At 45.8% G+C, this 14,119-nt stretch overlaps 1 protein-coding gene across 1 annotated transcript in view; it reads right to left on the bottom strand.

Annotated features, from left to right (window-relative positions):
- PRKAR2A (protein kinase cAMP-dependent type II regulatory subunit alpha) overlaps positions 1–14,119 on the bottom strand; it is a 394,405-nt gene that overhangs the window by 26,517 nt on the left and 353,769 nt on the right. The gene's annotated exons all lie outside the window — the stretch shown is intronic.

The following is a 14,119-nucleotide window of genomic DNA, read 5'->3' as shown; positions in this document are numbered from 1 at the left end:
TGTCATGAAGGGAACTCAAGGGGAGGAGTGGAATTGGTGTGGACAGATAAAGCAATCAGAATGTTTGATGGTTCGAAGATCTCCTAAATCACACCAAAGATGATTTTGATATAACACCTAGATATAGTGATGTCCCTTTAGTAGAATTTCATCTTTATACAAAGACATCTGCAGATATGCACAACCATATACCAGAAAAAAACCTGGATAAGTTTTTGGAAGTCTGCAACTGCTGGTGTCTCACAGCTGGTGGAAAGGGCATTAATTTCAATTCATAGAAGCTTTGATGACTGCACTACTGCTGATGAATTTCAAACTTGTGTTAATTCAACCCCTGTGTCTGTTACCATATACTCAATATACGTGCACATATTCTTCTATGTAATTAACAGTATGACAAACACCTGATGTTCAGATCTTTTTTTTTTTTTTTAGCATACATAAGCTCATATATTCTGAAAGTCAAGGACTTTCTCAAAATCTAAAAAGGATAGTTGCACTATTTTAATTCAATACTAAACTGATATTTCACCAGTTAAAGTCTGTAACTGGTGAGGTCCATATTCAAAAGCATTTAGCTGGCTAACTCAGAAGTTAATCAATAAAAATCAAGAGAGAACTCTATCGCTGATAAGAAATAATGACTTAGAATAATAATTCTATTTTGTGTCTAATTTTTAGAAAAAAATGTTTTAACACCTACACTAAGTGGAGTTAATAATTTTTTATCAAACTCATCACTAAGTTCGCACAGTATGTATTAATGGAGTTGGAGGGAGGTTTCATATACTGTGTAGGTGTCCCCGCACCACTACTTAGTGGTTATAATCATCAACCAGCCTCCTCCTCCGTGATGTATTTTTTGGAAAACTTTTTTATATTATGTATACAAGTCCCGTTAACCTCAGACTCTTCCGTGGCTTGATGATCAGTAAATTTAAATTTTAAAGAGGATAAAAATCCGACTTCCCAAATATGTTGGTGTGTGGTGTCCAACCTCTAATGATGATCCCAACACGAACCGTCCATGTTTCAGACGTAGGTCTTTCCTCAGGGGAATGTATTAATGATGATAAACCAACCTTATGGGGTCCCAACCTCTCCACTCTATGGTTCCTCTGATGATTCAGGATTTTACCTCATGATGATCTTACTCTGTCAAGCACCTCCGGAAGAATTTCCTTGATATAATTGGTCTAACTCAGAAGTTAGCCAGCTAAATATTTGGCCACATATCTGGCTAAATTCTAGCCGCCTAATAAGTTAGGCAGCTAGAATTTAGCCCACTAAGTTAGGGGCATTCTGGAGGCATAACTGGGAGGAGTTGAGATAGCCAGCTAACTCCAATTTTCAGAATTAGCCGGATGACTTTGGCCTGACCAGAGAAATGACCTAAAATTAGGTGGTTATAGTTAGCTGGCTAACTTTAAGATAGCTGGCTATATTCAATAGTGCGATTTGACTAATGAATATACCTCCAAAGTTAGCCAGAGAAGTTTATCGGGCTAACTTTGCTAGCCGGACTGTGTCTGAATATGGACCTCTGTGTGTCTCAACTTGATAAATGACAAATTACTACTTACCTGATAATTTCCTTTTCCTTAAACCAAACAGATGAATTCAGGACTAGTGGATTATGAACCTCTACCAGAAGATAGAGACGGAGCAAACTGACATAGTATATATACTCCTACAGTGACATCTGCCTGCCAGTATTCTCTTCAAAAGTCAACTGTGGACAGACTAACAAAAACTTGATAAATAACAGATAACCATTTCAGTACTCAGCCAACAGGAAACACTGAGCTCAGGCAAATAATGTATTAACACTAGTCTAGGGACTGGATTAACACTTATCAGTAACCCCTGGAACATGTAACCACACAGGAGGATGCCAAAGTTGGGAAGCTGAATTCATCTATCTGGTTTAAGGAGAAGGAAATTATCAGGGTACGTAGTAATTTCTCATTTCCTAGCATCCAGACAGATGAATTCAGGACCGATGGGTTGTACCCAAGCTACTCCCAAATAGGGTGGGAGGCTGCTTGCAATTCTGTCAAAAACACACATGCAAAGGCTGCGTCCTCCCGGGCCTACATATCCAGTCACTAATACCTGGAAAATGTGTGTAAGAAGAACCATGTCGCAGCTTGGCAAATGTCGATGGGAGACAATAATCTAACTTCCGCCCATGACACTGCCTGAGCCTTAACCTGAGTAGGCAACTGCTTTTCAGCATCCACATACTCAGCCATGACTACCTCTTTAATCCAGTGAGCTACTGTAGCCTGTGAAGCCGGTTCACCCTTTTTATGTCCACCATGAAGGCCAAACAGGCGATCTGTCTCTCGGAAAAGTTTAGAAACCTCCAGATACCTCAACATGTCTCTTGACATCCAAGGCCCGCAACAGGTGATATTGCTTCGCATCTCTTTCCCTATCCAGAGACGGCAGGGAAATGGACTGATTCAAGAGAAAATCTGAGACCACTTTTGGCAAAAAGATGTAACAGTACACAGCTGTATCGCCCCTGGAGTCACCCGAAGGAATGGCTCCTGGAAAGACAAGGCCTGCAGCTTGGAAATTCGACATGCAGAACATACCACCACCAGAAACACTTTTCAAAGACAGTAACTGAAAGGAAAGGCTACGCATTGCACGAAACATAGGGCCTGCCAAGAAATCCAAAACCGGATCAAGACTCCACAAGGGTACCGGTAACCACAAGAGAGGACGAAGATGTTCATTCCTCTCAAGAAACAGGCCACATCTGGATGAACTGATAAGGATTCAACATTCACCTGACCCCTGAAACAGGCAAGAGCTGCTACCTGTACCTTCAAATAATTAAGGGCCAACCCTTTATTCAATCCATCCTGCAAAAATTCCAAAATGAGCGGGATCTTAACTGAATGAGGAAGCATCCCTCGATCTTCACACTAAGCCTCATATACTCGCCAAAACCACACATAGGCTAAAGAAGGAGAACTTTTTTGCTTGTAGTAAGGTGACAAGCACCGCAGTAGAATATCCAGGTTTCAGCAAGCAAACCCTCTCAAGGGCCATACTGTAAGAAAAAACTGAGTCAGATCTTTGTGAAAAACAGGTCCCTGTGGCAACAGATTTCTGTGTGCCAGAAACTGGGAGGGAGAGTCTACCAGGTGCCATTCTCAGATCTGCATACCATAGTCTCCTGGGCCAATCTGGTGCTACCAAAAGTATCATCCCCATCACCCTTGACCCTCTAAACTACATGGGCCATGTAGGAAAGGAAAAGCAGCTTGTCCTCAGGCCATTCCTGCATGACAGCATTAATACCCAAGGAACTTTTACATTGCGAGAAGTCGCCAGCAGGTCTAGAAATGGAAGGCCCCAGCGATCCACTATCAGCTGAAACGCCTCACTCGACAATACCCATTTTTTTAGGTCCAAACTCTCCCTGCTGAGAAAGCCTGCTCTTACATTGTCTTTTCCTGCAATGTGCAAGGCCGAGATCTCCTGAAGATGCACTTCTGCCCATTCCATAAGTTGGTCTATCTCCTGCGACACTTGCTGGCTCTTGGTTCCTCTCCCTGACGACTGATGTAAGCCACTGTTGTTGCACTGTCTGACGTTACCCGGACTGCTTGACCCTACAACCTGCCGCAGAACTGCAAGCATGCAAACCAGACTGCCCGGGCTTCCAGCTGATTGATGTTCCAGAAAGACTCTTCCGTATTCCAGTGCCCTTGTGCTGTTAGGGGTAGATTTTAAAATGTGTGTGCGGTTACTAGCATGCGCACGTGGAAGTGCCGATTTTATAACATGTGTGCGCCAGCCACAGCCTGCAATTATGACCTGAAAGGATTGGACGGGGCTGAGGACTGCACCTGAAGAAAGGACTGCAATCCTTGAAAAAAATTCTACCCAAGAAAAGGCAGAAGGATCCATACCAAAACCAGAAAGCACCTGTCTGCACCCACTGAGCTATAGTCTTCTGCTGACGAACCAGCTGAGGGAGTTCCAAGGTCAGGCATCCTTCCTGACATGTCCTTACCCAGGCCATCATCAGATTGGGAAGAAGCAGATTTAGTAAAATCAGAGGAAGATAATTCTTCCTGAGCCTCTAAGCAGCGCTGCCACAAGTTAGAGTGCACTCCAGGCTGAGATGCCTGAAATGACAGGCAGCACAGAGGGAATGGTGCTTAGATTTCTTAGCCACAGGCACCATTGGTTCATCAGTATGCTTAACAGGCGACTAAAAGTGTACATCCAGCTGAATTCACGCTGCAAAACTCAGGCGCACAAAATTTAGGCATCCCAAGGCTAGGCGTCACATAATTAGGTGCACTTCCATCTTGCCAAACTTACGTGCATGACCAGTGTGGCCCAGATTGTGCATACAGGTAGCTTGCCCAAAAGAATCTGGGTGTACAACTCAGATGCACAGCCAGACGTACTTCATGCACTGATGGTCCTGAAGAGGGCAGCCTAACATGCAGAAAAAAAGTGCGCGAAAATGCTACCACAGCCTATCATGCAGCGCATGGAAAAGAAAACCTAGCAGTGGTGCCTAGCCCACCCTGGTTGCTCAACCCGCCAGGCTGCCCAAGTCCTTAATCTCTCAAGGGAGCAGGAATGAATGTTGGAACGGCATGCCGAGCATGGAGACCGGAGGAAGGGGAAGGCTTACAAACAACCCTTGTGCTCTGTCTTTGCCCCCCTTTTTTTTTGTAACCTTATTTATTTATTTACTTCTTTTTACTATACCGATATTCAAGACAAGAGTCTTATCGTACCGGTTTACATCAAACAAGGGAAACATGAGGAAAAAAAAAACCATGAGAAAAGTTACATAAAACAAGGGCGATGAATTCAGGACAACTTAAGATGATAACTAAGCTTTAACATAGGGCTAAACTCAGAATGAAAATAACTCAGTATGAAAATAATTTAGCGTTAACACGGAATTTTAACTCAAATCTTAAGGGAGGACCGGGCTTTACGGGGGGGGGGGGGGGGGGGCCAGGACAAGGGGTCAAGGGGGGCTAAGGAGCAGGAGGGTGGTGTATTATCACAAAATTACAGCAGGAATACAGCAGGAATATAGGAAGATTCTGAATTGATGACTGCTATAAGAGTCAGTATTTAAGGTTTGGCAGAATAAGGGAAGGCTTGTTCGAAAAGCCAGGTCTTTAGTTTCTTTCTAAAGGTAAATAGACATTGTTCCTAGCGAAGCTCTGGAGGTAGTGAGTTCCATTGAGAGGGTCCGGATGTTGAGAATGCACGTTTCCGAATGAAGGGGGTGAAGCATGGATTTGGTGGGGGGGGGGGGGGGGGGGCGCGTGGAGGCACCCTTTATAGGCCGTTCTGATCGGTCTTGTGGAGGAGTGTAGGTTGAGCGGAATTTTTAGCTGGAGTGTGGATTGATAGTGGATGGTTTTGTGTATAATAGTCAGGGACTTATACAGGATTCTGAAGTTGATGGGGAGCCAATGTAAATTTTTGAGGATGAGGACCTTACCTGAGCTTAGCCTTTCCCGGCTGAGTACAGAGATGGTCCACCAGCTGCAGAGGGGAGATGGCATATACAGTCACCGCTGCACTTGGGCTAACTGCACCCAATGCCTTTCAGCTGTTTTAATCAGCTAAGTCCACACTGGCTGAGAAAACCAGCTACCGGACCAAGGCACTCATCTGAGGGACCACGGAAATCACCTCTGGAATTCTCAACTGGGGAAGGGACCATTTGGTATCACCACAGGTGAGTGGGGCGAATTAAATCTCCTATTATTTCTCCTCTAAAATTTGAAGCAATCCCCAATAGGGAAATGCACATCCACCATCTGCTGGAGATGGAGAATACTGGCAGGCTGATGTCACTGCAGAGTATATATACTGTGACATCAGTTTGCTCTGTCTTCATCTGCTGGCAGAAGTGCATAACCACTGGTCCTGAAATCATCTGTCTGGTAGCTAGGAAATTACTGATTTTTGTACTTGGTATATTTTGTATTTGTATATAGTTTAAATATTGTTTAAAAACAATGGAAATGCTTTCAATAAAAAACTGAATTTTTTTACATAGAGGTGTGAATATTTATGCAAAATTATGCTCATTTGCCACATAATTGATGCACAATTTGAAAATTCTGCCATATGTCAGAGAGAGCTCTGTTTATTATACATAACAACATAAGATATGCCATGCTGAGTTGGACCACAGGACCTTCTAACCCAGCATCCTGTCTCAGATAGTAGTGTTAAGCACCATGCCATTTTTTAGGACGCTTATGGCCAGGGAGACAAGAACACTTAGATTTTCAGTGTAAAACAATCTTTTATTGAACAACATAAGATTTCTCAGAGATTCTGATGCCATGCCTCTGACAACCTGTCCACCAGCATCTCCTCGTATACAGGAAGTGATCCTTCTTTTATAGATAACATACAATATTGTGGAAGCTTCTAGACTTGCGTGACTGCCCAAAGAATCATTTACATAGGTTGTCATGTCAACAGCAAGATGTGACTATCTCTGAACTGCCCTGATTAGTTTTCCCAGGCATGGCCCATTTGCCCTCACTCTCGAGATAGTCCTTTGTTCTGTTAAAATCTTACTGGTCAAGATAATTAACACATCTGTGGCTGTGTTGATAAAAACTCTTGAGAATAATGCCTGAAGCTCCCGCCGTTGGTTTTTTCTTTGTGACCCAATGAATAGGCCTCACCTTTCTGGTGCCAGCTTGCCTGCCTTTATAGATATCCAGGGAAATTCTGCAAGTCATGCTCAGAAAGTCACTTATAGTTCATTCAGCCCAGGCAGGCTAAGAAAACCCGAGGATTCTGGGGGGGTTTCTTTCTCCATGTTGGTTTGGTTTTCTGTTGAGGCCCACTCATCATTAGCCAATCACAAATACCCAGAAGATCCTAAAGACCAGATAGCAAGTATTCTCTAAGGACAGCAGGATGTTAGTCCTCACACATGGGTGACATCATCTGATGGAGCCTGGCATGGAAAACTTTGACTGGCACGTTGAGCATGCCCAGCATTCTGCTAATCACGCGTCCACGCGGGGTCTCTCTTCAGTCTTATAACAGAGTTTGCAAAAAATAAAATAGCAAACCGAGAGAAATCCAACTCCTTGGGGAGATAGGCAGGTTCATGAGGACTAACATCTTGCTGTCCTTGGAGAACACCTGTTACAGGTAAGCAACTCTGCTTTCTCCAAGGACAAGCAGGATGGTAGTCCTCACACATGGGTGGTTAAGTAGCTCTAGGCCGCTCCGAATATGTGCAGCAGGGAATCAGTGCCAACGTGCACAACAACTAAAGCTGCAAAACCACAGAAGTAGGCCTGCACACAAGGACAGGGTCCACGGCGGGAAAGTTGGTATTTTCATGGCTGGAAGAGATTATGGAGGACAGATTGATCGAATTGACTGTCCTACCAGCCATCCTTGTCCAAGCAATGAGAGGTGAAGGTATGGAGGGAACTTCAGGTCGCCACTTTGCAAATCTCATGAATGGGGACTGCATGCAAATGAGCCACTGAAACTGACATGGCTCGTACCGAGTGAGCCTTGATATGACCATCAAGCTGAGGCCCACCTGTGCGTAAAAGAAAACAATGCAGTCTGCAAGTCAATGGGATAAAGTCTGTTTGGAAACAGCGAACCCTAGCCTGTTTTTGTCGAAGGAGACAAAGAGTTGAGTGGAAAGGCGGTGAGGCACCATCCGCTTTAAGTAAAAAGCTAGATTGCTCTCTTGCAATCTAGAGTGTGCAGAGCCTGTTCAACCCGGTGAGTGTGAGGCCTTGGAAAAAAGAAGGCAACATGGTTGACTGGTTACCACTTGGGAAGGAACTTCGGGTGTGTTCAGTGGACCACTTTGTCATGACAAAATTTTGTATAAGGAGGTACGACACTAGAGCTTTCAGTTCGCCGACCCTGCAAGCTGATGTCACTGCGACCAGGAAGATGACCTTCCAAGAGAGATACTTCAGGTCGCAAGATCGCAATGGCTCATATGGAGATTTCATGAGTTGTGACATGACGACATTGAGATCACAGGAAACCACTGGAGGGCGAGTGGGGGTTTTTAGTTGAAGAAAGCCCCTCATAAACCATACCACAAGCGGATTGCAATACTATCCATACCCCAGTGATAAGCCCCTATGGCGCTGAGGTGAACCCTCACCAATGTGGTCTGGAGACCGGACTCGGAGAGGAAAAGCAGATAGTCTAAGAGCATGGGAGGGGAGCAAGAAAAGGGATCCAGACCACGTCCCTTGCACCAAATGGAAAACCTCTTCCATTTTATATTGTAAGATTTTCTGGTAGAAGGCTTCCTGGACTCCAGAATAACTCTTGACACCCCTTCTGAAAGGCCAAGGGCCTGCACAGTTCCCTGGTCAACATCCAAGCCGTGAGGGCCAGGGTTTGTAGGTTGGCGTGACAGAGCCTGCCCCGGTCTTGAGTGATTAGGTCCAGGCCGTTCCCAATCGGATCGGGGGGGGGGGCGCAAGGACATATCCCTTAGGGTCGGAAACCAGACCTGATGGGGGCCAAAAGGGAGGATCAGGATCATGGAGGCCTGATCCTGCTGAAGATTTTGGATTATTTTCGAGAAGAGAGGCAAGGAAGGGTAAGCATACAGCAGCCCGGTGGCTCCAGTGAATCGAGAAGGCATCCACCAGTGATTCGCTGTTCCTCCGGCCTAGGGAGCAGAAGCAGTCCACCTTCCTGTTTCCCAGGGAGGCGAAAAGTTTTTTATTTATTTTATTTATTTATTATTTTTACTATACCGGCTTTCATGACATGAATCACATCAAACCGGTTTACATTTAACAAAGTGTGCAAGGTAAGAGAGAACTCAAACAACTGGAACAAGAGCATTGTAAGGAGAGTGACAGTTACAATAAAACAGGGAAATAAATAACTGGGAGCTGGAGGAGAGAAGAGGGGCAGTTAACTGACAGCAAATTATTTACTAGGTAACAAGATTGAATCCGATAAAATGAGATTTGTATAGGAGATGACATTGATAACAATGTGAAGGTGATGACAGTGAAGGACATAGTTTGTTATTTAAATAGTTTGTTATTTATTTATTTATAGGCTTTTATATACCGAAGTATTGGTGATTGCCTTCACTCCAGTTTACATTTTAACAACAAGTACATTACCAACCAAAGTAGCAAGTTTAATATGTATAAATTTGCAGTGAAAAGATACATTGAATTCGGAGGATCAAATTGAACGTATGGGAAATTGGGGAGAGAAAACTTTGATAAGGAGAGGGAGATATATACAATAGCAACTTAAGAGAGAATGTTGGAACAGTTCTATGTCCGGGGTCCCCCACAAGCGAAAGATCCTGTTTGCCACCTGTTGACTGAGGGACCACTTGTGAGGACAAAAGGCCCAGCTCAGGGAGTCCGCCAGGGTGTTGTCCACGCCTGGGAGATACACTGCTCTGAGGAGGATGCTGTTGATGACCCACAACCAAATGTGGACTGCCTCCTGACAGAGGGTGAAGGATCCCATTCCCTCTTGTTTGTTCAGATATCACATAGCTACCTGATTGTCGGTCTGAACAAGTATTACCTAGGTCCAGAGTTGCTCTCAGAATGCCTAGAATGCATACCGAATCGCTTGCAACTCCAGGAAGTTGATTTGAAACTGCGATTCTTGCGGAGACCAAAGACCCTGGGTATGGAGACCCCCCCAGATGTGCTCCCCACCCCTTTCGAGACACATCTGTGGTGAGGATAGCCTGGGGTTGTGGGCTCCAGAAGGGGACTCCCTTTTCCAAATTGGAGGGAGTCACCCACTACTGAAAGGATTGACATAGCAGTGTGGTGATTAGAACTTGCACAAGCAGGTCCTGAGAAGCCTGGCACTATTGAGAACAGAGCGTCCATTGTGCTTTGCGCATGTGCAGCCGAACAAAGATGGTGACATGCGCTGTCACTGCATGTGGCCTAGCAACCGGTGAACCTGGTGTGCTGAGACATGAGTGCAAGCAGAGACCGTTCTAGCGAGAGCCGCAAGGGTCTTCACCCTGTCTCGAGGCAGGAAAACCTTCGCCTGGGCAGAGTCTAGTCGAGCCCAATGAAGTCCAATGGCAAGGACTGTTGGAGATAGGCTTTTGGATAGTTGATCAAGAATCCCAGAATTTCCAAAATTGTGATCGAGGTGTGCAGAGCACTCAGTACCCCCCTGTTCTGAAGTGCTCTTGATAAGTCAATCATCAATGTATGGGAAGACATGAATCCCTAGTCTCTGAAGATAGGCATAGGCAACCGCTAGGCTCTTGGTAAAGACACTGGGTGCAGATGCCAGGCCAAATGGCAAAGCAGGATAGTGGTAGTGACTCCTGTCGACCAGGAATCGGAAGTATTGCCGATCCACTGGAAAGATGGGGATAAGGGCGTATGCGTCTTTTAGATCTAGGGAGCAGAACCAGTCTCCTGCTTTGAGAAGGTGGATCAAGGTGCCCAGCGAGACCATTTTGAACTTCTCCTTTACCAAGAAACGGTTTAAGGCCCTCTGGTCCAAAATGGGCCAAAGTTCCCCTGTCTTCTTGGGGATTAGAAAATACCTGAAGTAGAACCCCTCGCCGTGCTGACTGGGCAGAACGGGTTTGACCGTTTGTGCCAGTACGAGGGCGGAGAGCTTTACCTGAAGTAGCGGTAAATCCCCTGTTGCTCTCCACCGGGGACATGGACGTGAGCAGGGTGAAACTCACTGGAAATGCAACCTGTAGCCCTGATGCACAATGGACAGGACCCAGAGCTCCAATGTTATCGAGGTCCATTGGTTCCGTGAACAGTTGGCGCTGACCCCCGACCGGGGGTTTGGTGTCCTGCGGTGAGGGCTAGATCATTCTCCCTGGTCACCAGTCAAAACCCCGTGGAGGGGTTCTGCGGTGGAACTGTGGTTGCTCAGAGTGCTGAGGCTGTCTGGGCCTCGCTCTGGCAGGAGGTCGTTGAGGTCTGGCCCTCAGAACCGGAGGGTAGTATTTACATGGTCAGTAGAAGGGCCGCTTTGGATACTGCCGAGCGGGTTTCTTGGATGGCTGGGTGTCAGAGGTACTAGCTGACAATTGCTTAAGGGTCTCTTGATAGTCCCTCAGTTGCACTACCGCCTCCTTGATTCTGTCACCATACAGATTTTCCCCTGTGCATGGCAAATCAGGCAGGCGGTCCTGGATTTCAGGGCGCAAGTCTGAGACACATAGCCACGTCATCTGCTGAGCCCTGATGCCGGCTGCAGTGGATCTCATGGCTGTCTCAAACACATCCTAAGCAGAGCAAATTTTGTGCTTGTCGCACTCCAAACCCTGCTGGACAATTGTCCAGAAATCCTCCTGGAATTGCTGTGGCAGGCGTTCACTGAATTCAAGGGCTTGTTTCCACTGGTTCCTGGAGTATTGTCCCATGTACAATTGATAGCAAGCAATTCAGGCAGATAACATTTCGCCCTGAGACACCCGGCCAAGGGCATCGATAGCCCTATGTTCCCGCCCTGGGGGAGCTGAGGCATGGGTGCGGATCCTCTTTGCCTTCTTCAAGGCTGACTCTACCACCACTGATTGATGGGGGAGCTGATGGTGCTCGAAACCGGTGGTAGTCTGGAATAAGTAAACTGCGTCTGTCTTCCGGTGCAGTGGTTCTCAACCTTTTTTCTGTCGGGACACACCTGACAGATGGTTCTCACATGCGTGACACACTGACCCATGATCTTCACGGGGCTAGATGTAAAATTACAGTTTGCATCCACGGGAACCCCCCTGACCCACAATAATGGATGTAAAGCAGAATTATGACATTCCCCATACAATTCACCCTACAAAAAAGATATTCTGGTTCTGGTGTCATCTCAGTAACAGCAACTCAAACTCCTTCTACTTCCAGGCTCAATAGCCCTACTTATGAAAAGACAGCAGTTTACCACCAATGCATGTCCTCTTGAGAAAACACAACAAATAAGACTGATAAAACTCTTACATGCTAGTAAAATATCTCATCTCGGTAACAGACACAGAACCGACCTAACATACTCCCAGGATCTGTAGTAATGCACATAAACTAATCTGCACACAGTTACACCTGTATTATGGAATACACTCAAACAGGAGCAACCCTATCTATGAAAAGGCAACACTATAAATATTAAATCAGGCCCTAAAAACCAATTCACCTCTTATTAGGAAAACAGAACTAGCAAGCAGCTATAGATCCCCACACAGAAATAATTGTAAAACTATACTAATAAGCAGAATAAATGTTTCTAAACAGCTATGAACAGAATAACATCCAACAATTAAAAACTCATAAAAACTATTAAAAATTCTCCAAACACCAATAAAATATTTCAAAAAAAGCAGACACATTACATAATATTAAATAATTAAAATGGCAGTCAATCAAGAAAAATAAACTTAAAAAGCCACCTTTACTTACCCCCCCTCCAGCAGCTCTCCTACTCCTCTTCCATGCAGGCCGTAGCACACAGCAGAAGCAGCAGTAGAGGCTATGCTCTCTACTCATGGTCCTCTTCCTTAATGCCCATGTCTCTCACACATACACACCATACCAGTCATGCCCCCATGACCAGTTTCTGTCTCTCACACACCAATCATCTCCCAAACAGTCTTTGACACACACACACCAGTCACCTTCCTGAACAGTTTCTCTCATGCCATACACACACACAGGCTTCCCACTCCTGTGTTCTACTTACATATATGGGCTTCTCACTCTCATAATCACTTTCTCTGTCTCACACACACTCACCAGTCTCTCACTCCCATGCTTGTTCTCTCCACATGCACAGGCTTCTCATTCCCATAATCACTTTCTTTCTCTCTCACACACACACACAAACACACACCAGTCACCTGATCTCTCTCATGCATACACACACACACAGGCTTCCCACTCCCATGTTCTTTCAGATATACAGGCTTTTCACTCCCATGCTGTGTCTCACACACACTCAGGTTTTTCACTCCCATGCTCACTCTTCACATGCACAGGTTTCTCATTCCCATAATCACTTTCTTTCTCACACACACACAGGCTTCCCACTTCCATGTTCTGTCTTACATATACAGGCTTCTCCCTCACATGCTGTGTCTCACACACACCCAGGTTTCTCACTCCCATGCTCACTCTCTTCACATGCACAGGCTTCTCATTCCCATAATCACCTTCTCTCTGTTACACGCACATACATACGCACACACACCAGTCTCTCTCTTATTTCCATGCTCGCTCTCCACTGCACAGGCTTCTCATTTCCTGAATCACATTCTTTCTCTCATATTCACACACACCAGTCTCTTTCTCTCATACACACTGTCACCTTACCAACCAGTCTCTCGCTCTCATGCATGCACACACACACAGGCTTCCCACTCCCATGCTCTCTCTCTCACATAATCAGGCTTCTCCCTCCCATGCTGTGTGTCACACACACCCAGATTTCTCACTCCCATGCTCACTCTCTTCACATGCACAGGCTTCTCATTCCCATAATCACTTTCTCTGTTACACACACACACACCAGTCTCTTACTCTCACACACACACACACCGTCACCTTACCAACCAGTCTCTCTCTCTCATGCATGCACACACACACAGACTTCCCACTCCAATGCTCTCTCACATAATCAGGCTTCTCACTCCCATGCTTTCTTTCACACACATCCACCCCCCCCCCCCCCCAACAGCAGGCTTCTTACGCCCATGCTTTCTCACATACCCAGATTTCTCACTTCAATGCTTTTTCTCTCTCACACACACACACACACATCAGTCACCTCCCTGACTAATGTCTCACATACACATCAGTCATCTCCTTGAGCAGTCACTTTCATTGTCTCTCACATATACACATACATCAGTTTCTCTCACTCACACACATGCTCTCAATCACACGCAGGCTGGCTGCTTCTTTCTCTCACTCACTTCCTCTCCCCCCCCCCCCCCCCGAGCACAAATGGTAGCTGCAGCAGCCTCCTCCTCCAGCCCCCGCAGGCCAAGAAAGAAGAATCCCATCGGCCGCGGGAGGCTCATGCTGCTCTCTCCTTTCCCGATTACCGTCTGCTTCAATTGCTCGGGGGCTGG

This window comes from Rhinatrema bivittatum, chromosome 4, assembly GCF_901001135.1.
Source record: "Rhinatrema bivittatum chromosome 4, aRhiBiv1.1, whole genome shotgun sequence".
NCBI classification, from domain to species: domain Eukaryota; kingdom Metazoa; phylum Chordata; class Amphibia; order Gymnophiona; family Rhinatrematidae; genus Rhinatrema; species Rhinatrema bivittatum.
Note: the sequence above shows the minus strand (reverse complement) of the source record. Positions and strands in the feature narration are given on the sequence as shown.